This window comes from Piliocolobus tephrosceles, chromosome 6, assembly GCF_002776525.5.
Source record: "Piliocolobus tephrosceles isolate RC106 chromosome 6, ASM277652v3, whole genome shotgun sequence".
NCBI classification, from domain to species: Eukaryota; Metazoa; Chordata; class Mammalia; order Primates; family Cercopithecidae; genus Piliocolobus; species Piliocolobus tephrosceles.
In genome coordinates, this window is record NC_045439.1 from 66,254,930 (window position 1) to 66,281,439 (window position 26,510).

General features: G+C 33.4%; 1 long non-coding RNA gene across 1 annotated transcript in view; it reads right to left on the reverse strand.

Annotated features, from left to right (window-relative positions):
• The window catches only part of LOC111549456, a 73,311-nt gene extending 52,486 nt beyond the window's left edge, over positions 1-20,825 (reverse strand). The window contains exons 1-2 of the long non-coding RNA XR_002733743.1: positions 20,773-20,825; positions 9,521-9,571 (exon numbers count right to left, since the gene is read on the reverse strand). This is a non-coding gene — a long non-coding RNA (uncharacterized LOC111549456). The remainder of the gene's footprint in view (positions 1-9,520; positions 9,572-20,772) is intronic.
• Positions 20,826-26,510: the final 5,685 nt, after the last annotated feature.

Below are 26,510 nucleotides of genomic sequence, written 5' to 3' on the forward strand. Positions count from 1 at the left end.
AACTTGACCCTATCTCTCACCATATACAAAAATTAAAATCAAAATATATGAAAGACTTAAATCTTAAAACCTCAAACTATGAAACTACTAAAAGATTGAGGAAACTCTCCAGGATATTGGTCTGGGCAAAAAATTTATAAATAATACCTCACAAGAACAGGAAACCAAAGGGAGAATGGACAAATGGGATCATGGCAAGATAAAAAGCTTTTGCATAGCAAAGGAGACAATTAATAAAGTGAAGAGACAACATCCCTGCAGAATGGGAGAAAATAATTGCAAACATTCATTTGACAAGGAATTAATAACAATAATATATAAGAAACTCGAATAACTCCATTAAACAATCTAATAATTTGATGAAAAGGAGCAAATGATTTAAATAGAAATTTCTGAAATGAAGACATACAAATGACAAACAGACATGTGAAAAGTTGCGCAATATCATTGAACATCAGGGAAATTCAAATCAAAACTACAATGAGGTGTTATCTCACCCCAGTTACAATGACTTTTATCCAAAAGTCAGACAATAACAAATGCTTGTGAGTGTGTGAAGAAAAGAGAACCCTCATACACTATTGGTAGGAATGTAAATTAGTAGAGTCACTAGAGAGAACAGTTTGGAGTTTCCTCTAGAAACTGAAAATAGAACTACTATATGATTCAGCAATTCCACTGCTGAGCATGTACTCAAAAGAAAGGAAATAAGTATACCGAAGAGATATTTACATTCCCGTGTTTGTAGCAGCACAGTTCACAGTAGCCAAGATTAGGAAGCAACCTAAGTGTCCATTAATAGATAAATGGATAAAGAAAATGTGGTACTTATACACGGTGGAGAATATTCAACCATAAAAAGCATGAGAGCCTGTCATTTTCAACAACAAAGATGAAACTGGTGTTAATTATGTTTAAGTGAAATAAGCCAGGCCTAGAAAGGCAAGCATTGTATATTCTCATTTATTTGTGGAGTCTAAACATCAAAACAGTTGAAGTCATGGAGATGGAGAATAGACAGATGGTTACCAGAGGCCTGGAAGGATAGTGGGGAGTTGAGGGTGGGAGGGAGGTGGTAATGGTTAATAGGTATAAAAAATAGCTAGAAAGAACAAATAAGACCTACTGTTTGCTAGCACAACAGAGGGGCTATAGTCAATAATAATATAACTGTAAATTTCAAAATAACTAAAAGAGGATAACTGGATTGTTTGTAACACAATGGATAAATGCTTTAGGGGATGGATACCCTATTCTCTATGATGTGATTATTACACATTGCATACCTATATCAAAACATCTTATGGAGTTCATAAACATATACACCTACTAAGTACTCACAAAAATTAAAAATAAATTTTAAAAAACAAGCAAACAAACAAAAAACACAAGAGTTTTAATCTTTGCCAAGTCAAGATGATGTTCAGCAGTGAAGGTAAACTTCAAAAATAAGAAAAAGACAAAAATCTATTTGTATAATTAGTCTCATCACACTCAGAAATGGAGAAGCATTGGAGTATTCAATGGAGTATTACAAATGAGAGTTCAGGTAAGCATGAACCATATTAAGAAAAGCTTTATATGTAATATGCCGAAAAAGTGTTCTTTCTGCTTTCCTTCCTCTTCTCTTTTCCCTAGCCTTCTCTTCCTCTTCCTTTCGTCCTTAGGTTGCAAAATTTCCTTGTTGAGAGTGATTGGGGTGGACTTTTAAAATAGGGCACTTGGGCTAAGTAGTAAAGGAAGGACACTGATGGAGCATAAGTTCCTTAGAAACACAGAAATGCTCATGGTAAAGTCTGAAAGAAATAGGGGGAAAAAAGTCAGTATTTGATGAAACTGTACCATGGAAGTTCAGTGTGTATTTCCCTAACCTTGTCTATGCACTTTTAAATTTCTTTTGTTAGTTCTTCTCATACCTGTTTTCCTCTTTTCTGCTGTGTTTCTCCAATCCTGAGCCTTACTGAGATATCTTCTCAACTCTCTTTTTTATTGGCCTTTGTTTGGATGAGGCATCATTTAATCTGATCCGAAAAGAGACCAGAGGATGGGAAAGACCAAAAGGATCATTTCTTTCCTAGTCATTGTGTTGGTGCCTTGTATCCTAGTTGATTCTCTCAGGACCTCAGCTTCAGACAGACCCTACCACTGATTATAGCTGACACTTGGTATTGCTAACACACTTTCTTCCCTTGACCCTCTACCATAGGAGTAATTGCATCCTGCTGTTGCTGGTGTCTGGGTGCATTACCGTCTCTTGCTTTTATTTAATGTTGACCTTGCACCGAGTAGTATCTTTATTAGAGTCTCCTCATTTGAAATAACGTTGTTCAATTATGGTTCTTGCTAGGACCTGGATTCATGCATTATTTTGAATAACTAGTAAAATTTATTACTAATATTAATAAACTTGAATATTAAGCGATCAGATTGAAGCCCTAGTTCGTTGTAATTCATGAATCTGTAGTGACTTCAGGTTGTGCACATTATTTCAGAGTGGCTACTATCACTGATATAAAATGTAAATGCTTCAACCCAAAAATCCATGAAAAAATTAGCTAACTGCTACTCAAGCTCAAATAGTCCTACTATTTTACCTTTACTGAATTAAAATATACAGTAGTTTTTTCTGGTGTTCTAAAATCAAAAGATGCAAATGCAGCAAGATCTCAGTAACTGATACTATGTATTGAGAAATTAGAAGCTAGGAAGAAATTTTATTTAAAATGACAGACGTAATTTTTATTAACTTACTCAAATTCCACATGCAGACAGGATTAGCTCCAGTGGGAAAAGCCTAAATCCAATGATAAGAAAAATGGAATTTCTCTCTTTGGACCTCAATCTTTCAACATTGTTATGCAGAATAAATCAGTTCAAACAACGCCTGAAGGACAGATTCAGAAGAGCCTGAAGTTCATCAGAATTGCTAAGACAGCAAACCATAACATGACTCAGAGGACCCATCATCCCTGTTGCTATAGAAGTGGAATTCATGGGATGTATGGTGCATAATCACTGCAGTACAGTTTCAGCAAAACTGGTAATGCTACCTCTTTCTCCACTGCCAGCTGGCTCCCTAAATCCCTGTTCTCGCATCACGAGAAGAAATCCCCTGTTCTCACACACTCTACTTCTTCCTATTTTCCCCCTCATTCCTCTGCAATAGAATAAAATAATAAGAAGAAAGAGGTCTGTAAATTTTCAGGTTTTGATGCATATATTTGGAGCTATGCCATTTTCAAGTCTATTTTTTATTTCTTCTATATTATGAAAGAATCTTTATGTTCTTTTTTCATAATTTTTAGTTTCATTTGATATTCAGGCAAAATGAGATTTTAAAAATGTGCAGGAGATTACTTAAATTGTGAAAATGGAATCAAAGGTTTTATATTTCCTCAGAATGGTCAGGGTGTAAACAGTATCAAAATGTTTAATTCTATTTTAGAATAGTGTTAAAAATACAATATAAATTGGGTTCAAATTTCTTGTAAATATTGGTCATTTTATCACCTATTATTCTGAATTAATTGGACTTAATTTAAAAAAATTATAATTATATTTTAATAAATATTCATTGGTGTTGAAGAAAAATAGTTTGGATAAAGGTCAACCTTTGCAAATACATGTAACTCATAAAAATATTGTTCATATCTCATGCTAAGGCTGATTTACAGTAATATCAACATAAAATATTATTTTTTTCTAAAATACAGATTTTATTGGAAACATTAAATTTTTTTGCATAGAATTTTATATCCAAAGTGTTGTATAGCTCTAGTGAGAATTGACATAAACTCAGGAAATTGCATTTTGACATTCATCTTGTTTATTGTCCCACTATAGCTTGATTCTCCTTGTAATTATGCCTTAGTTGAAATGAATATGTGATGAAACTATCTGCAAATTACTAAATTCTCAAAGACATGCTTTAAAAATATATTATAGTGAGAAAGCATCTAAACCACATTTCATAGCAATTCAATTTATTCCAGTGAACTCTCTCTTTTTTGATGAAAGACGCTTTGAGGCAAAATTATAAAGAAGATATAAAGAAAAATTTACAGTGAATAGGTTTACAAATATATTTATCTTTGTGGAAGCCATATGTATTTAGTGTAAGAAGCTATGAATTTATTGTAGAGATAACTAGGACTTCTTATAGGTATATAGGTTTAGAATTAATTAGATTATTTCTGAACTAGTGATTATTTTAAATTTGACATCTATTACTGGAAATGTAGGTTAGAATATTAATAGTAGTATTATCTCAAACAGTGAGCATTATTTGATTATTGTGATTTAAATATTCAGAAGTTAATTTCATTATGCGTGAAATATAAACATGATATGCACGTATTGTCAAATAATATTTATTTTTCTATTATTCTATATAACATCTTAAACCAAAACAATAGCTTAATAATTGCTTACAATGTTTTACTTTTGAAATGCCATATAAACACCTGTCTGTTATTTAATTCTCTAGGAATAATATATTTTGATTGTATAAATTATGTAAAAACAAATTTAGATATTACAATATGAAAAGAAGTCATCAAACTCACTCAAAAAAAATTAAAATCTTCCTTTAAACAACGGTTAAAAAATGAATTTATACTACTTTAACAACAAAAAAGTGGGAAAATGGAACTTCAAAAAAGCTAAATTTGTAGCGTTATTTTCTATATTATTTGTATGTAAATTTTTTTCTACTTAAAAAATTCTTTATTATTATCAGGAAATAAAATATAAATAACATAGATTGAGCTTCATGAAGTGAATTATTCTTGAAAACTGTTTGCAAAATCCTTATAGAACCCCCATGATACAAAACTATTATGCCTTTTGGGACATGTTGTTTTAGAATACATGATATGTGAGAAAACACAAATAATTTTTATATGACAGATTAGTTAAATTTCACTGGAGCTCTCTCCATTTTATCCTTTGGAATTTGTCCTTTAATTTACTTATCTAACTTAATTCCCAGAATATTATCCCTAAAAGAAGAGATTTACTCTTGTTAGAGTTTATTACTATCTGTTTGCTTTATAAAGTATGAAGGGGAGAATAGAGGCATCAATATTATTTAGGCCTTGTTAGAAATGCAAATTTTCAGGCCCCTGCCAAACAACTGAATCAGAATTTCCAGGTGTGGGCCCTAGAAAATTAAGAAATCTGAGTTTTAGCAACATTTTCAGGTGACTTTGAGAAGTACTGTTCTTAGCTACATTTGAACCACCGTCAAGTGTTTCAGTGCAGCATTAATGTGAACAGTAGGCAGTTTATGCACTCACTCTTAAAACCTCTATTTCTCATAGAAAGACTATATGCTTTGGATGTCTCAAAAGTGATAATCCAGCTATTGTGATCACTGTCACATAAAATATATATACAGGGCCTTGACGAAGTGTGTTACAGTTTATTTGCGCCTGTAGCCCCAACTACTGAGGAGGCTGAGGCAGGAAAAACGTTTGAACCCAGGAGGTGGAGGTTGCAGTGAGCCGAGATTGTGCCACTGCACTCCAGCCTGGGGACAGAGCCAGACTCTGTCAAAGAAAAGAAAAGAAAAGTGAAAAGAAAAGAAAAGAAAAGAAAAAAAGAAAAAAGAAAAGAAAAGAAAAGAGACCACAAAACAAAACAAAAAACAAAAACAAACACACAAAAAAACTTTAAAGATAACAACTTCAACCAAATTTTTTAAACTTGATTTCCTACCTTTCATATTATTAATTCTTGTGGCAAATGGAATATAATGCTAAGTATATTTCAACTAAATTTTATTATATATTGTAAAGGCTCTTATGTTTCACATATCTAGTTAACACATCCGGAGGAGCTGGCTTATATGCACATAATATATTTGATAGAAAAGTCCTATGAAATTCCACTCTCAGGAAATAGTTTTACAGAACAGGCAATATAGATAATATATTCAGAACTTACTGAATCAAAATTGAATTTTACTAGTTATGAGAGAAAAATATAGATAGAATTATAAAATTCAAATGAATATTGTTAATAAGCATTTATTAAACTAATTCAATGAGAATCTAGCTTAGGAAATTTATTCTGATTAAAAAATAATATGAAGTCTTTATACATGTACAGTACTGATGGAGATGATAATGTTTATATTACAGTCATCAAGTTGAATATAATTTTCAGGGCTTCTGGTCCTAAAATTTATAAAGGAACTTGGATAGTTAAATCACATAGTTTGATAAATATATCACAAAAGCCTAAAGATTGTATCAAACTAGTCTGCAGGCATTTATCTATACTTCAAGAAGATCAAGCGAATCTCACACACTTGAGCAATAATACTACCTGGATTTAAATCCAAAGGTGCATAGAAACATTATGGAGTTGAACACATAATAGATAGACTAGAGAATTATAATAACATTAATTAGACAATTATATGGGTGACTTACAAAAAAAAAAAAAACAAACACGTTATTCTTTACATCTTTGGTCTTCTTTTCAAGAACACAAACAAGACTAACCATAGGAAAAACACCAAACAAATTTTAATAGAAATACCCTCTACACAATACCTAACCTGTATTTATCAAAACTCCCAAGGTCATCATAAACAAGAAAAATCAAAGTAACTGTCACAGCTAAAAGTAGCACATGAAGACATGATTCTGGAAGAAGGGCGTCAGTAATTTGATAGGAATAATGTCAAATTCGTGAATTGTTTTGGGCAGTTTGGCCAGTTTTACAATATTAATTCTTCCAATCCATGAGCGTGGAATGTTTTTCCATTTATTTGTATTATCTCTGATTTTTTTTGTAGTTTTTCTTGTAGAGATCTTTCATGTCTTTGGTTAGCTATGTGCCTAAATATTCTAAATATTTCATTTTCTGTGTGGCTATTGTAACTGGGATTGTGTTCTTAATTTCGCTCTCAGCATAGATGTTGGCATACAGAAATGCTACTCATTTTTGTACACTGATTCTATATCCTGAAACTTTACTAAATAAATTTATCAGTTATAGGTGCCTTCTGGTAGAGACTTTAGGAAATCTAGTTATAGAATCTTATCATCAGTGAAGAGAGATAGTTTGACTTATTTTCCTATTTGAATGCCTTATTAAATGTAACATGGAATCCTGGAACTGGAAGAAGTTATTAAAGTACAAATTTTTGAAAAAAAGTATGTACTTTTGTTAATAATAATATATCTGCATCAATTTATTAATTGTAACATATTTGTGTAAGATAATAAGAGGGAAAACCTAGTGTGAAGTGTATGGAAACTCTTTAGGCTATTTGCTCCATTTTCTTGTAAACATAAAAGTGTTCTAAAATGAAAGTTCATTTTCAAATGATACTGCATTATGGGATGTTATATTTGGTGTGAAATACTAAATGTTACAGGCTAAATTCTGACTGCGCATGTTGGCTTACACATATAATCCCAGCATATTGGGAGGCTGAGACCAGAGGATTACTTGAACTTAGAAGTTCAAGACCAGCTTAGGCAACATAGGGAGACCTCTTCTCTACAAAATATAAAAATAAATTAACCAGGTGTGTTGGTGTGCATCTAAGATCCCAGCTACTTGGGAGGCTGAGGCTGAAAGATGGCTTGAGCCCAAAAGGTAGAGACTAGAGACTGCAGTGAGCCGTGATCGTGGCATTGCACTCCAGCCTAGATGACAGAGCAAGACATACTGTCTCAAAAAAGCAATAAAAAAGCTAAATTCTGACTATAAACACAAGTTGCTCTTTGTTTTTACAAAGCACTTGCTTTTGAAATATGAAGCAGTATGAAGTAGTTCTTTTTGCATCCATCATGGTCATTTTACAGATATGCTACCACATATTAGTTACTCTGATGAAGCGATAAATTAAAAAACGAAGCTTAAGACATCCTGTTACATAATTTTATTTTGTTTTAGCTTTTGGTATTTTCTTGTTTTGTAATATTATTATAAAGGACAAAAAGTCAAGAACAGATGAACTGCTAAAGAATCACAAAATGTTGTGTCATATGTCAATACACTAAGTTCAGTAGTTGGTGATCTGCTATTCCCTTGGCGTTATTTCTTCCATCCATAAATGAACATTTGTTTTACACTTGATTCACAACTCCTGAAGTGATTCAACCCTTAGGCATTCTGCTTGTATTAATAACACAAATAATCAGGTTGGAGAAGAGAAAAACCATTCTTTATTCGAAATGGAATGAAATATATTTCTAAACCTATATGTGTGAAGTTGACATTAATGGTTGAAGGAAACATATATGTGTATATTTTTAAGTTGAATGATTCTGTAGTCTTTACTTGTTATTTATTCAGTAAAGAATATCAAATAACACAGGAATTATATCGTTGAATTTTTCTAAAATTTTATTTTGTTTTCAGGACTTTGGTATCAACACATTTGTAAGATTGCAATTTTCCCAGACATTTTCACTGTTTTTGTTTTTTCTTTGGGGCAAGTTCCATTTCATTGCCTTAGGTGTTCGAAATGCTGAGCTGAAACTTCAGCATAATGAAAAGAAGGAAATCATACAGGGAAAAGTTTATAGCCGTTGGCATTGCAGAAGTAATGATGTGTGACTTTGAGGCTTGGTTATAAAAGACTTGGCAGTCCTTCCTTGCTCTCTCCTGAATCACTCATCCTGAAGGAAGACAGTAGTCAAATCATGAGGACAGTCAGGCAGCCCTCTGGAGAAGTGTCTGAAGAAAGGAACTCTGCCCTTTCAGTAAGAACTCCTGGGAAGCAGATCTTCCAGCCCCAGTCAAGCCTTCAGATGACTGAAACGTTAGTAACCATCTCCACTTAATTTCATTAGAGATCTTGGGACAGAACTGCCCAGTCAAACTGTTTCTGAATTTATACCTATAGAAACTGTAAAATAGGCCAGGTACGGTGGCCCATGACTGTAATCCCAGCACTTTGGGAGGCTGAGACAGCACTTTGGGAGGCTGAGACAGGCAGATCATGAGGTCAGGAGATTGAGATCATCTTGGGTAACACGGTTAAACCCCGTCTCTACTACAAATACAAAAAAATTAGCTGGGCATGGTGGCGGGCGCCTGTAGTCCCAGCTACTCATGAGGCTAAGGCAGGAGAATGGCGTGAACCCTGGAGGCAGAGCTTGCAGTGAGCCAAGATTGTGCCACTGCACGTCAACCTGGGCAACAGGGTGAGACTCTGTCTCAAAAAAAAAAAAAAAAGAAAAAGAAAAAAAGAAACTGTAAAATAATGAAAGCCTATTGTTGCTTTATGGTATTAAGTTTGTGATTAATTTGTTTTACAGCTGCTATGATCTGAACATTTATGTCCTACAAAAATTCATACATTGAAACCTTATCCCCAGTGTGATGGTATGGTGAGGTAGGGCTTTTGAGAGTTTATTAGGTCATGAGAATGGAGCTCTTGTGAATGGGATTAGTGCCCTAATAAGGGATTGAGGAGACCAGAGTTTTTCCTTTTCACCATGTGAAGACACAGTCAAAAAGACAACCTACTACATACCAGGAAATGAGCCCTCACCAGACACTGAATCTTCAGGCACCATGATCTCTGACTTTGTAGTCTCCAGAACTGTGAGAAATAAACCTGCATTGTTTCTAAGTCACCTGGTTTATATTTTGTTATAGCACTTGAACAGACCAATAATGCAACAATAAATGGTCCATGCTTTGATTATAGGCGTTACTGAGATTGCATTTCTTCACAGAACTTAAAAAGCATGAGAAGACTCTAGTAAAAAATGCAATTACTGTTGCTTCCTTGATTATATCTGCAGGGTGAAGAAACTGAGACAATTGTCAGGGTAATGTAACTTTGAATTATTTGATTTTTTTCATAATAAATTTTTTGGACATAAATATTTATCATTTTATTTCAAATTTTCACACATTTCACACTCCCCACCAACAATTGAATAATTACTCTATTTTCTATAAATTCTACCAGATAGTAATAAACAATGTCACTATCTTAACCTTAATACTTCAACTAATACAATTCCTCACCAGAATTTAATCTCTGTGGGAGATGAAACATATTCTCTCTGGTTGATTGTAACTTGAGAAACAAGAGCATACTTGTTTCTCAAGTTTTACATACATATATATATATCATATATTTTATATATATATCATTTATTTAGTGAATTCATTTATTCATTTAATGAATATATATCATTAAATATATAAATATACAACATACATATTTAAATAAATATATAGTCATATATTCATTAGTTATATAGTCATCTTGTTTGATGTTGAGGCCTAATAACTATCAAGTTTTCCATCTCTATCCTGTGAAACTCAGACTACTGGGAATTTATTTGCTTTTTCCATTACTGGGATGTTACCTCTCTTCTCCATCACCATTTATCTGTAATGAGCCTACTTTCTCCGCTCTCATTTTTCTTCTTTCTTAATGTGGTATAAAATTTCTGCTGTTAGTTCCTACAGTCTATAAATGCTACCGATTAGAACAAGATAAGTACTAAAAGCAAAGTATACTTTGTGTCTGAAAGACCTTATAAGTGCATTTGCTAGTTTCACTGGGCTTAATGGTTTTCTTGATTCAACCTAGAAATAAGCCTATAAGCCCAGAAAGTTATGACTATTTAAATCATTGGAATTATGTAAGTAAGAAACAGAAAATTTGAAATAGCCCAACAGCATTTTATCAATCCATTCAGCAATGCATGAGAATCTTATTACATGCCAAGCACCGGTCTAGCCCCTTGAAAAGCATCAGGAGCCAACATAGGGAAACCACCTGCATTAATGGAGCTACATACTGTAAGGGACAATAGGAAATGAACAGATTGTTTGGATAAATATGGATAATATAAACAGGATGAACAGTTCGGAAAGCGTACATGTTCTGTATGGTGGTCAGGGGAGACCCAAATAAAGTGACATTTGAATAGAGACTTGAAAGAAATAATAGAGCGGAATGTATATTACATGAGGGAAAATGGTTGAAGTAGAGAGAATAATAACTGTAAAAGTCATAAAACGGGAGCATGCTTGGTTTTTCTAGAAACTGTAAGACTGTCAGAGCATCTGGAGCAGAAAGAGCAAAAAGAGTAGGGTGGCAGACACAGTCAGGGAGGAATGGAGGAGCCAGACAAAGTCACAACAAACCTTAGTCTTGTATTATGAGCTGGAGAGAAGGCAATGGCAGGCTTTGAGAGAAGAGGAATGGCATCCTTGACATTGTATTAAATGATTCCTCTGACTATTTCTTTGATAATAGATTTGAGGGAACAAAACTAGGAGCAGAGAAACCTGTTAGAAGTCAAATACAATAAATCAGCTAAGAAAAGATGGTGGTGCCACCGTACATGTTATCAGAGAAAGTAGTAAAAATGGTTACATTCTGAACATTTTAAAATACCCAATTATATTTTCTGAACATCTAGAAGGAAAAAGATGGAGAAGGCTGCAAGAATTTACTTTTCTAAAAAGGCAATAGGGGCCAGGCGCCGTGGCTCACGCCTGTAACCCCAGCATTTTGGGAGGCCGAGATGGGCTGATCACGAGGTCAGGAGATCAAGACCATCCTGGCTAACATGGTGAAACCCCGTCTCTACTAAAAAAATACAAAAATCTAGCCGGGCATGGTGGTGGGCACCTGTAGTCCCAGCTACTCGGGAGGCTGAGTCAGGAGAATGGCGTGAACCCGGGAGGCGGAGCTTGCAGTGAGCCGAAATCCTGCCACTGCACTCCAGCCTGGGCGACAGAGCGAGACTCAGTCTCAAAAAAAAAAAAAAAAAAGACAATAGGATTTAGGTTTTGAACATGTCAAGTTTAAAATGCACACTCATGTAGAAGAGTAAGCAATTAAGTACATGCATTTTGAACTTTGGAGAGAGGTTCTAGGAAGAGATGTAAATTGTTAAGATGAGAAAAAACTACAACATGTTAGTAAGCTTGAGGGTACTATCCGATAAAGGTGTAAGAATTCATAATGTAGATGGAAAAAAATTACTGAGGCTAAGCCTTTGAGTGGGAAAGAAGAGATGGGATCTAGTGAGCGAGAGGAAAAGTTGGCTTAAGATCTAAACAGATGTTAGATCCTTATGAACAGGACAAATAAAAGCAGAACATATGGGCACAAAAGCCAGAAGCAAGTGACAGGATATATATGGTGGGGGGGCAGTGGGGAATTTATGCAGGTTCTCTTTGATTGCATCTAATATTTGCAGTGATACAAGAAGCAAAGTCTTCATTCATGGTTAATGATGGTGAAAGAATTATTCTAGATTTGAAGATAGAGAAACAGTTGATGAATTCAAGAGAAAAAAATGAGAAATATATTAGGCTTTTAAAGAAGCACTTAGAGGTAACTTGAAGTTAATGGTACAGAATTCTTAAATTAGGAGAGGAAAATAATGCTTCTCTATTTTTACTCTCCTAGTAGAGTAAAAACATACAACATATCAGGTGAAGTATCCCAATGCAACTTTTGATGAGTGAATACATTGAGTAGTTTCAAGGATAATTGTCGTATATTATGTCATATATATGTCATATAATATGACGTACAATATGACATATATATGTCATATAATATGGCATATAATATGACATCTATGCATATATATGTATACACACATACATATGTGTATGTGTGTGTGTGCATGTGTGTATGTATATATATATATATTCCACACAGACTATGATAAATAAATGTCTTCTCCCAAAGGATCACTAGGACCCTTGTAAGTTTTGGGACCTTGATAGATAAAATCTAGGACATAGAAACAAAAGGCCTCTTCTAAGAGAAAAGGACAGTTTTGAAACTCAAAGAACTAAATGCATATTATCTTTGGAAATAAGGATAAATAAAGATGTTCAAAATTTTCTGGTAGCCTATAGAACCTTTTGGTAGTATAATGTATGTTATATCTTTTATAAGTCAACAATTTTTATGAGAAGAATTAGGCTATAGTTCCTTTAACTATAATTTAATCTATTTCATAGGAAATTTTGTCGTATGGCCAAAAGACAGAAGTCAATATTTTCTTGCTTAAATTTAGCCCTTCTAAAGACCATTTTTCATTGACTTCCTGAAGCCTCACATCCTTTAAAGGAATGAAAGTCCCTTGGTAGTTAACACAATGATATACAAAATTATTATTGCAAATATATGATTTTGTTTCAACTTTACATATCTATTGTATAAAGTGAAATAGATTTACAGTGGGTGAGCAGCTCCACTGAAGTGCAAACTTGCAGTGAAATTCATACTGATAAATCAGTGTTTATGTATTAAAATATTGCAACAGAAATCTTAGTAAGGAATGTAAAATTAGTAATCGTATGATGTTTTAAGGCTATCAGATTTTAATTTTCTCTGTCATCCATCATTGAATATCAAGATATTTTAACAGGTGGGATGAGATGATAAATAATTTCTTTTGTCTGGAATCTAAATTTTTCCTAAGCATATGTATCAACAATCAGGTGGTCTCAACCTAATATTTATTTTTACATTTCTGTGATATTGCCTGGTAGTAAGATAAATATAGTTTTTCTTATTTAAATTCATTTCTGTGCTTAAACATACTCTTTGGACTAATGAACATAACTACAATAATATGTAGGACAGATTATTGAAATTTGTATTAATTAGTTTCAAAAATTTTGTTATGCTTTATATGCATTATATCATTGCATTGATATAATGACTTTTCATTGAAAGCCATGTATTTGCAAGGTGACTGATGAAGTTTACCAGGTAAATATATTATGATAAGATAAAGAAAAGCTAACTGTTTTGAAAGATACTTTCATCTTTTATGTTGACCTGTTAACTGATTATTACCCAACTTGGTCAGATAGTTTCAGAGTAACTCATTCTCTAAGTATGGCTAAATGTATCAAATCAGCATACTTCAGAATCAACTTTACTGATGTTTCTTTCAACAGTAAACTCTCGATTGTAATTTCCTGAATTTTCTACTCTTGATTGTGGCATAGCTAATCTTTGGAGTTTTTTATTCATATTATCATTTTAGTATGTAGGACAACAAATTGAAAATAGAAATGGAAACAATATAATATAGCTTTAATTAGCTTATCTATCATGCTCAGATTGTAAAAATTATATAATGCTAACTTTCTGCATTATTTCTGGCTTGTTTGAAATTACATGTTTTATTTATTCATTTTATATACTTTATAGTATAACTGTCATTAGAAAAAACTTTGCCTAAGTAATAATGAGTGTTAAAACAGATATTATAACACAATATTATCTATCACAACAGATTATATATAATATTTAAAATATGTATTAGAGTCATACATCTATAGAGAGAGAGATGTGGGTATGTGTATGTGTGAATAAAGCACTGTTAAAAAATACTCGAATTCTGGAAAAAAATGAAAACAATTTAGAGTAAACAGAATTTGATGGAGCACAGTAGTTGCCTCAATCATATTCAGATTGAAAAATAGTATAGCCTGGTATAACACTATGGGCTTTGGAATCATAAGGATGACTGTGACTGTGCTACATGTGTGACCTCAGACATGTTAATATCTCTGAACTCAGATTCCTCAAGTATAATGCAAGGTTTTAAATCTAATAATACAGTGACCTTGATCCACTAGTACTAGGCAGTTGATTTTCTCACACAACTCCTCTAAACCTACAGCACTGAATGCAGATTATCTGGATCCCACAAGCCTACTTATCCCCCCTCAGGCAGTGTGCTTTATCATGCTTATCCTACAGGAAGATAGAACAATAGGGAGAGACAGCATACCTCTAGGGAATGAATAAACACACTACATATCAATTAGGGGGTCTGAGCTCCAGCCTGCCTCTACCTGGGGACAAAACCCAGACTGGGAATCTGAAAGCCTTCTTCTCTTGATCCTGTGAAGCCTATTGTTTCTTTTAAGAGGAATAAGTTCAAGAGATCTATTGTACAACAGGGACTATAGTTAATAACAATATATTATATTCTTGAAAAATACTGAGAGTAGATTTTAAGAGTTCTTAGCACAAAAAAATAAGGTTTATGAAGCTCACTCTTTTAATCCACACTGTGATATTGTATAATTTGTCTGGAGCACTGTTGTATGAGATGTGGCAACCCTGAAAGGAACCACTTTGAATGCTAAGTACCTAACACAGTGGCTGGCACATAGTAAGTGCTTCATACATGCTAATTTTCTCACTGCCATTTCCTTCTCTACCCTTTGAATAAATGAAGACAGCTTACGGGAGATAATTTAAAACTAAGTTTGTTTTCGTTCTTGTTTCTTTGAAGAAAATATGTAAAACAATTTTCTGCTAATTGAAGATGAGCAAGCTGCTTTGCTATCTTCTAAAAATAGAAAGAGATTATCTATGGCTAATAAAAGACAAATAGATTATTATTATTTTTGCATAAGGAGCACAAAGTGTACATTAAGAACCTGACAGTGTAACTGTTCCATATAACTCTGCCATAGTCATGTCTACATACTTGGACTCTGTTGCTAGAACATAGTCAAAGTCTTAGTGGAAGTATAGCACTATTTTTGGTAGCCATTGGAAAAAAAGTTTTGCATTACTCACATTGAAATTGAAACATTAATCGGGACAAATTTTTCATGTGTTTCATTTTGTTTTTAGTTCTTTTCAGCTAAACTTTCATTTTAGGTTCAGGGGCACATGGGTAAACTTATGCTAAAACTTATGCTAAAAATGAGCGTCTATGTACCTACCACCAAGCTTAAGATATGCAATAATAGCGATGGATTTGTAAAACCATATGCATTCCAAATACCAAGTGTCCCTTTTCCCAGTCTCCAGAGATCCTCTATTTTTTTTTTTTTTTTTTTTATTATACTTTAAGTTCTAGGGTACATGTGCACAACGTGCAGGTTTGTTACATATGTATACATGTGCCATGTTGGTGTGCCGCACCCATTAACTCGTCGTTTACATTAGGTGTATCTCCTAATGCTATCCTTCCCCCTTCTTCCCAAACCCACAACAGGCCCCAGTGTGTGATGTTCCCCTTCCTGTGTCCAAGTGTTCTCATTGTTCAATTCCCACCTATGAGTGAGAACATGCGATGTTTGGTTTTCTGTTCTTGCGATAGTTTGCTGAGAATGATGGTTTCCAGCTGCATCCATGTCCCTACAAAGGACATGAACTCATCCTTTTTTATTAGCTTTCCTCTTGCATGCCCTTGTCATTTTGCTATATGAGCAGAAGACAGCTGCTTACCTTATACACTTCCCTCCACTCTTTACCCCTAGTACGGAGCTCTGATTTTATTTGAGCTAGATACTCAAATCAGCTAAATTACTCATCTAGCTTCATCTGAAGACAATGGTGGTTGGTTTCTTTGTGTTTTTGTTTGTTTGTTTGTTTTCTTGGAGACAGAGTCTCACTCTGTAACCCAGGCTAGCGTGTAGTGGTGCGATTCAGGCTCACTGCAACCTCTGCCTCCCAGGTTCAAGTGATTTTCCTGCCTCAGCCTCCCTAGTAGCTGGAATTACAGGCACGTGCCACTATGCCCAGTTAATTTTGTATTTTCAGTAGAGACAGTGTTTCACCATGTTAGCCAGGCTGATCTCCAGCTTCCGACCTCAGGTGATCCACCAGCCTCGCCCTCCCAAAATGCTGGGATTACAGGCGTGAGCCACCAGGCCCGGCTGGCAATGGTGGTTTCTGAGATAAAAGATCTAAGAGAAAACCATTGGGTAGGATTCTTAGGAGAACCCCTTTTCTATTTTTTTAACTTCTTCTCCTTATTACTATCTGGAATGTGTTCTTGATGGCTGATCTTCAACATTCATTTTTTGAACTTGCATATAAATGACGATGTTAAGTATGAACCAGCATAAAAAATAATTTTAGTGAAATCTCTCTACTATTCCTGGATTAACAATCTCTGGGCTATAATTGAAAAGTAAGATTTAAATTATTTGAGTTAATATAAAATTTCTATTAGTTTAACACAAATTCTAGCTGATGTTCTTCATTACCTTTATCCATACATATACAGAGAGAATAGAATGACAGAAAGCAGAGATTTCAAAAGGGTAAGAAAGTGAGAGGGCATGAATAATACAAAAATTACTTTATGGGCACAATGCACATTATTTGGGAGATGGATACCCTAAAAGACCTGACTCCACCACTACATGCGATCTTTGCATATAAGAAACTCACACTTTTATCCTATAAATTTATACAAAATAAAAAATAATTTTCATCGGTTTTCATACATATGTAAATGAAATCATATTGTAAAGAGACTTTTTGTGATTCACTTAGTTACTCCACACTGATATTTTGAGATGTATGTAGTTCCCTAATTTCCACTACTATGTGAGATTACTGATAGTTTTTGAACAATTTACTTACCTATTATATTGTTGATGAAGATTTGGGTTGTGTTAACATTTATTATTGTTACAGTGTTGCTAGGAACAATCGTATATATCTGCTGCATCAGATAAGAGAGATTTTGTATATTAATATTCTATGACTGGAATCCCTAGATTACAGGTTGTGTACATTTTCAAATATATTTCGTAAGAAAAAATCATTATTCCTACATATGCTTACTGATTTAAAGTGTGACTGCGTGTGAAAGAAAATCATATTTCACTAACACTTTGAATTATCTTTTTTTCATTTTTAACAATTGAGTGGGGATGAAAGTTTATCTCATGTGTTATTTTGTTTATCTCAATTTCTAGTTAAATTATTTTTATCATATATTTTTATAACATTGTGCTTCTTGTATGAAATAACAGATCATGTTTTTGTCCATTATCCTATTGAATCTGTTATTTTTATTACTTTAAAATAATTACTTTAAAAATACCCATCTTAGGAGAGTTGGAAATTGTAAACGTATCTTTGTAATGTTCATATTTATTATTTTCAATATTAATGTAGTTGAACAAATAAATCTACTTTATAGCTTTTGGGTTTATTTTATGTCTTGTTTAGAAATTACCTTCCAACCACAATTAGGTGGTTTAAGTCTTTAATCAATGTGGAATTGAATTCATATAAGATGTCAGGAAGGGATCAAATTTATTTTGTAAATGTATAAGTAATCAATTTTCCCAGCACCACATCTTTGTACTCTTCAGTTCTCCTCACTGGTCTGAAATGCTGCTTATTTCATTAATAAATTTTTAAAATAAGTTGCATCTAATTTCCAGTGTGCTAGGTGCTTTATTTTTTGTGCAAATACTTTGTATCAGAATTCTAAATCTGTGCTCAATGCTGAGATTGACTTATGATTTTCTTTTCTTTCTTTACTTTTTTTTTTTTTTTAATCAACTCTGCCATTTTCTGTTCAAGGTTTCACTACCCGGACAAAATGAACTATGAAGTTGCTTTTCTTTGTTAATTCTAATGGAGAAAGTGAAAACATTTTGCTTGATTGAACATGCCTGTTCTTTGAATACTTGCTAAAGGTTATATTAAAATTTCTGTATTATTATTGATGATGCAAGTGGTGTTTACATTTCTGAAATTCATTAGAATGACCCCATGAAGATCATTCCTAAACAAAATTGGAATGTAAATACAGTTTATTATTATGCCCATTTCTCTTCTCAAGTTAGCTTAATCTTCACCTTTGGTATTACTCCCTACTCTGAAATATGTGGCTCCAATCGGTTTCTTCCTGCTGTTTCTTCATCCGCCATAGAGCTGCCTCCTGTGGTATTTAATCTGAGTCTGCCTTTCTTACAAGTGCTTCAGTTATTTTTACATGGTTTTCTTACATGCTTCGGCTATATTCTGGCTTCATTATAAGTGACTTACTCTATATAAGTTCTGCAAAAGCAACTATTATTGTTTTGTGGGCATCTATTTTGGTAGATGTGAAAGATAAAAGATATATCATGATAAAAGGAAGAGTAAATTCTATCCATTATATTGGAAAGATCCTATCTCCTTTTATAAATAATATAGTACCTGTATTAATAATTTAATTGATAAGTGGCTGAAAATTGCTTATAGTGGTATCATTTCCAGAAAGCATACATGAATTTTAACTGTCAACATTAAGGCATTAGATCTGACATTTAGGCATTGAGTTAAGTAAATGAGAATGTATTTGGGAACTCAAAAGTCCTGTTAGTCCTCAAATGGCAACATGTAGCAAGCTGTCCCATACATGCATGAGGAATTTCCTACATAGTCAGCAAGTTAGCTAGTAAAGGAAACTTTAGTTTCTAATTTAAAACTATTTTAAAGGTGTATAGCAATTAAATACTAAAGTTACTTTGTTTTTTGGTTAAGGATTTTAGATGACATTTTTACCTATGATAGCTATTTTGATGAATAAAGGAACTGTGAATGCCATTTTGGGAAGCCTGTTGTTTCCCTTTTTGACTTAAAGATAAACAACAGATGTGTAAAACATAGGCATAGATTTTTCTCTACTGCACAAAATAGAATTCTCTTACAAAAAGTTTTGTTTGCATAATTGTCATTTTATTCACAATTGTGTTTCCTACTTGATGACGAGAAGCACTGAATTAAACAGGGTAGAGAGAATATTGTAGAGACTATGGAGTCACACCAACTGGATTCCATAGTGACTAAGGAGTCACACATCCTGGATCTGCACTTATTGTGCCAACAAGTGACCACATCTCATCTTGCCTTCATTTACTGATCTGTAAATGTGTAATTATTTATAGTGATACTGTGTGAATGTTAACCTCGAAAACACTTAAAAGCTGTGCATATGATATTCAAGTATTTTCTTATGTTAATGATGTGATTTTTACTACCATAGGCTATTACTAATTTTATTGATACTAGAAAAATTACGTGTATGACTGTATCTATTTAGCAGACTGTAAGATGATCATATACACACTTGAATTATAAAATAATGAAATGTTTAAAGCTAGTTTCATGTATGTATTTATGGCCCTTCTGATTTTCCTAGTAATTAAGAGCTCATGCTTCCAAATCAGACTACCTGTGCTTGAGACTTAGCCATTCCACTGACTAGAAACATAGTCTAATGTTAGAATGGAAGTTCCTCATTTGTAAAATGATGTTAAGGATAGCACCAACCTCGCTGGATTGCTGATGGGATTATCCAAATTAATGCATATAAAGTATCTAGGACAACATCTAGCACACAGCTAGTAGTGCTCAACACTCCAAAATAAATTTTGAATGTATATGTGCATTTATGCAATATTTGACAACATTTTAATATCATTTTAAAAGTTCTAAAGAAGAACTGTAAACTTATTAGCCAGAAATACGGCCATATGCAGGCATTTCCAATATAATATTTTATTATGAGTTGAAGTTAATAATATGTTAGAATTCTGCAGACAAGGTAATAGAAAATCTGCCATGTCAATCTCAATGGCTTAACATAATAAATTTTAATACTAATCATTACATAGTCTAATGAGACTGGAAGTTATGGTAGAAGGTCTTTATGCAATCTCTAAGGGGTACAGTTTCTTTCAATCTGGAATTACCACCATCTTTTACATTCCCCTCCAAGACTATACCAGAAAGGAAAGGCCTAGGGCAGGATTCTTCATGGAATATATTTATAAATGAGACCTAGAGCTAGTTTACTTTACTTTTTTCTTGCAATTTGTTAGCCAGAACTAGATGCAGCTGGATTTAGGAAACATGTTCTTTCTATGTACTCAGGAGGAAAATGAAATAAATGCTATGTATTCATCATATTTCACACTATTATAAATATTACAATTGTATTACAAACTTCATAAAATTTTTCTACAAGTCATGCTTACCATCTAATGCTGCTGAAGCATGTGAGGGCAGCTCTATAAAAACAATACAAAACCTGGATCAATAAAAGGTGATCATGAATATGTTGATGCAAATGATGAATCATTAAATTATTTTAACATTATGATGTTTCTTATAGCTGATTGTAACTTAAACCAGTAATAACTATTTCTGAAGCTTGGTTCCTGAAAATAACATTATATATTATAATTCTATAAAAATGTTAACAGAGAATGTGCTAGTAGGCATCATTCATTCTATATATTTTTAAGAGTTCTGGCAAGTGATCACTCCATAAAGTAACTATTTCAGCAAATGTATTGCCAAATACAACATTTTTCTTCTTTTAAGCATATCATATTCAAAATATAATGACTGAAAAATTCATGGCTAAGACTTTATAGTGTTTCTATTCACAGAAATGATCAGCACTTGCCATATAAAGCTAAGTGTTGCAACATTTATTTCTCTATCTGATAATAATTTTATCAGATTACAATACTTGTTACAATATTATAATTTATTTGCATAGAGAGTGAGCCATATTGTAATTGCATTATATCATAAAGTGTTTTAGAAATAACTTTGAGTCTCTTTCCTGCCCAATTTTCTTTAACGTTTATTTTCAGGTATTTTAACAGCTTTATTGAGGTATGATTTAAACATAACATTCACACATAGTTATTTACAATTCAATAAATTTTAGTTATTTACAATTTAAATAAGTTTATAGAGTTGCACAACTACCATGGTCTAATTTAAATATTTCCATTGAACCTGCTGAAAGCCAATCCTCACATCCATCCCCATCCCCAGGTAACTATAGATATGATTTCTATTTATGTAAATTTGTTCTGAACATTTTATGTAAATGAAGACATATAATACATAGTATTTTGTGTCTTGCTTCCTTCATAAAGACTTTGAAGTCAATTCATCTTCCAGATATATAATGTATTACTTATTATTTATTTAGAGTATTCCATTATGTGGACATATCACATTTGTTTATCCATTCACCAGTTGGGTTTCCACTTTTTAGGTATTATAAACAATGCTTCTATAAACATTGGCATATTAAGTTTTGAGGGGAGAGTGTATCTAGCATTTTAATTCTCTTGGATAGATTTTTAGGATAAAAATTGCTGGTCATATGATAAGTTTATGTTTAGCTTGTTAAGAAACAGATGGACTTTTGCAAAGAGGTTGTACTATTTTTATTTGCACCAGCAATTTAGGAGGGCTCCAGTTTCTTGAAATCCTTATAATACTTGGCATTAACTATCTTTTATATCATGGTCCTTCTGGTTATCATATAATAAGATATTATTGTGATTTTAATTTTAATTTCCTTATTGACTAATGATGTCACAAACATTTTATAATGCTTAATAACAATTTGTATGTCTTTCTTGATGAAAAGCTTATTTAAGTGTTTTGTCTATTTTTTGAATTGGATTGTTTCCTTATTATTTTTGGGGTGCAAGATTTATTTATGTATTTTGGATGAAAATTCTCCAGTAGATATCTGATTTGCAAAAATATTATTCTATTTTAGCTTATTCTTTATTGTTTCTGAAGGCAATTTTAATATATGCATGTTTATACCTCTCTGAATAATATAAGTATTTTGCTTTTCAAGAAAGAGTTCAATGTCTATTTTGTCACACTTTTTCCTCTGTATATATGTACAAGGATAAAACCTGTGATCTAGTTAGATACATCTATCTTTATTTTCCTTATCTGTATTTGAGTTTTACATTAAAATCTAGCTTTCCATGTCTTGTCACGGTTTCTAAACTTCCTTAAGATTTTATTAAATACAGAAGTGATGGTGGCAGAGGGACAAGAAGTTAGAGTCCTATGGTCAGGACCATCTCAGAGATCTTGTTTCTAATAAATCCAACTTATGACTCTTGTGCTATTCCACATATACTATTTATATTTTCTGTCATATCAATCCAGAAAATAATTTCATGCCTTTTATAATTTCCACAAGACAAATAGCTTAAACCCTAAATAATATGGCTTGTCTGTGTCCCCACCCAAATCTCATTTTGAGTTGCAGCTCCCATAATTCCCATGTGTTGTGGGAGGGACCTGGTGGGGAATCACTGAATCACACAGGCAGTATTCCCCATCCTGTTTTCATGATCGTGAATAAGTTTCACAAAATCTGATGGTTTTATAAGGGGTTTCTCCTTTCACTTGGTTCTCATTTACTCTTTCCTGCCACCATGTAAGATGTGCCTTTCACCTTCTGCCATGATTGAGCCACATGAAACTGTGAGTCCATTAAACCTATTTTTTCTTTACAAAGTACCCATTTTGGGGTATGTCTTTATCAGCAGCATGAAAACAGACTAATACAATAAATTGGAACCAGGAGTAGGGTGCTGCTATAAAGATACCTGAAAATGTGGAATCGACTTTGGAACTGGGTAAAAGGCAGAGTTTGGAACAGTTTGGAGGGCTCAGAAGAAGATGCAAAAATGTGGGAAAATTTGGAACTTCCTAGAGATTTGTTCAATGGCTTTCACCTAAGTGCTGATAATGATATGGACAAGGACATCCAAACTGAGGTGGTCTCAGGTGGAGATGAGGAATCTCATTGAAACTGTAGTGAAGCTGATTCTTGCTATGTTTTAGCAAAGAGACTGACAGCATTTTGCTCCTGTTCTAGAGATTTGTGGAACTTTGAACTTGATGTAGATGATTTAGGGTATCTGGCAGAAGCAGCTTCTAAGCAGCAAAGCATTCAAGAGGTGACTTGGGTGCTCTTAAAAATCATTCAGTTTTAAAAGGGAAACAGCATAAAAGTTCAGAAGATTTGCAGCTTGATGATGCGATAGATAAAAAACATTTTATGAGGAGAAATTCAAGTTGGCTGCAGTAATTTGCTTAAGTAATAAGGAGACAAATGTTAATTGCCAAGACAATGGGGAAAATGTTTCCAGGGCATGTCAGAGACTTTCAGGGCATCCCCTCCCATCACAAGCTCAGGGGTCAAAGAGGAAAAAATATTTCTGTGGGCTGGGCCCAGGACCTCCTGCTGTATGCAGCGTAGGGACTTGGTGCCTTGTGTCCCAGCTGCTTCAATGTGGCTAAAGGGGCCAGTGTGCAGCTCAGGTCATGGCTCCAGAGGATGCAAGCCCCAAGCCTTGTCAGCTTCCACGTGGTGTTGAGCCTGCAAGTGCACAGAAGTCAAGAATTAAGGTTTCAGAATCTCTGCCTGGATTTCAGAGGATGTATAAAAAAGCCTGGATGCCTAAGCAGATGTTTGCTGTAGGTGCAGGGCCCTCATGGAGAGCCTCTGCTAGAGAAGTGAAAAATCTAAAATGAATTTGGAACCCAAAAAAGAGACTGAACAGCCAAGGCAATCCTAGATAGAAGCAACAAAGTTGAAGGCATCACACTACCTGACTTCAAACTATACTACAAAGGTACAATATGTATGCAAAAACAGACACATAGACCAATGAAACAGGTTAAAGAACCCAGAAATAAAGCTGCATACCTACAACCATCTGGTCTTTGACACAGCTGACAAAAACAAGTAATGAAGAAAGGACTCCTTATTCACTATAGATAGCTGTAATAACAGGCTAGCCATATATAGAAGATTAAAATTGAACCCCTACATTTAACCATATATAAAAATCTAATCTAGATGGATTAAAGACATAAATGTAAATCCTAAAACTGTAATGATATTAGAAGGAAATCTAGAAGATACCTTTATGGACACCAGCCTAGGCAAAGACTTCATAAAAAAGACTCCAAAAGGAATTGCAACAAAACTAAAAATTGACTATTAGGACCTAATTAAAATAAAGAGCTTCTGCACAGCAAAATAAACTATCAACAGAGTAAGTGAACAATCTAAAGAATGGGAGAAAACATTTGCAAATGTTTCTTTGTTGACTTATCCATCTGACAAAGTCTTAATATCCAGAATCTGTAAGGAACTCAAGTAAGTCAACAAACAAAACACAAGCAACCCCATTGAAATGGCTAATGGGCAAAGGAACTGAATAGACCCTTCTTGGAAGAAGACACACAGGCTGCCAACAAGCATCTGAAAAAATACTCTATCACTAATCATTAGGGAATGCAAATCAAAATTACAATGAGAAACAATCTCATGCCAGTCAGAATGGCTATTATTAAAAAGTCAAAAAATGACAAAAGTTATTTTTTGGTGGTTTGCTGGTGAGGTTACAGAGAAAAGGGAATGCGCATACACTGATGGTGGCATTGCAAGTTAGTTCAGCCATTGTGGAAAGCAGTCTGGAGATTTCTCGAAGAACTTAAAATAGAATTACCATTTGACCCAGAAATCCCATTACTGGATATATACCCAAGGGAATATAAATCTTACTACCATAAAGACAAATGCATATGTTTATTGCAGCCCTATTCACAATAGCAATGACATGGAATCAACCTAAATGTCCATGAACGGTGGGCTGGATAAAGAAAATGTGGTACATACACCATGGAATACTATACAGCTATTTAAAAATAAAGGAGATCATGGCCTTTGCAGCAACATGAATGGAGCTAGAGGCCATAGTCCTAAACAAATGGGAGCAGGAACAGAAAATCAAATACTACACGTTCTCACAGCAGAGAGCTAAATATTGAGGAAACATGGACACAAGGAAGGGAATAACAGACACTGGGACCTAACTGAGAGTGGAGAATGAGACGAGATTGAGGATTGAAAAACTACATATCGGGTATTATAATGATTATCTAGGTGTCAATATTATCTGTGTACCAAAGCCCCATGACATGCAATTTACCCATGTAACAAACCTACACACGTATCCCTTGAATAAAAAATAAAAGTTGGAAAAAAAGAAGAAAAATTTAAAAATACAAAAATAAAGCTGCTATTCTGAAAATGATCTAACAAGCAATTACAAATGCTTTTGAAACAAATTAAGAAATGAAAAATCTTAACAGTGAATTAGAAGTTTAAAAAAATTCAACTGAAAATTATAAAGCTGAAATATGTGATAATAATAACAAAACTCACTTGATAAACTCAATAGTGGAGTGAAAGTGATAGGAGATAAATTCAGTGAACTCAAGTCCTGAACAATAAAACTTACCTATTCTGAACAGCAAAGAGGAAATAAAAAATAAACAAAGGCCCTTGGACCAATGGGACAATAACAAATGAATTAACATTAATATCATTGGAATCCCAACGAAGAGTAAAGCAAGACCAAAATAGTCCTTAAAGAAAATTTGGCAAACTTGGCAAAAGTGAAAAGCCTTCAGAATTAAGAAGCAGAACACACCTCATATATAACAAACTAAAAAAAAAAAAAAAATTATTCCAGGACACATCATAATTAAAACTCAGAGAAATAAGCCCCCTAAAAAACAAAAACAAAAATATAAATAAAAATACCTTGAAAGCAGCCAAATAGAAATGGCACATGACTTATATGACTTACAATACCTCATCAAAAACGATGGGGCAAGAATATAAGTTCAATTGTCCAAAGACTTTATTTATTTATTTATTTATTTATTTATTTATTTATCTTTAATGCCTCCAGAGTCCATTCAGTGCTTGGCAACATTTGGCCCTTAGTAGAAAAAATTTTACTGAATCAGCAATCTATTGAAAGTGAATTAACCCTAGAAGAGCTGATGATATTTCATCAGATTTTAGAGAAGATTACCTGTGCATTTTTGCCCAGGTAAAAATCCAAATTCTTCC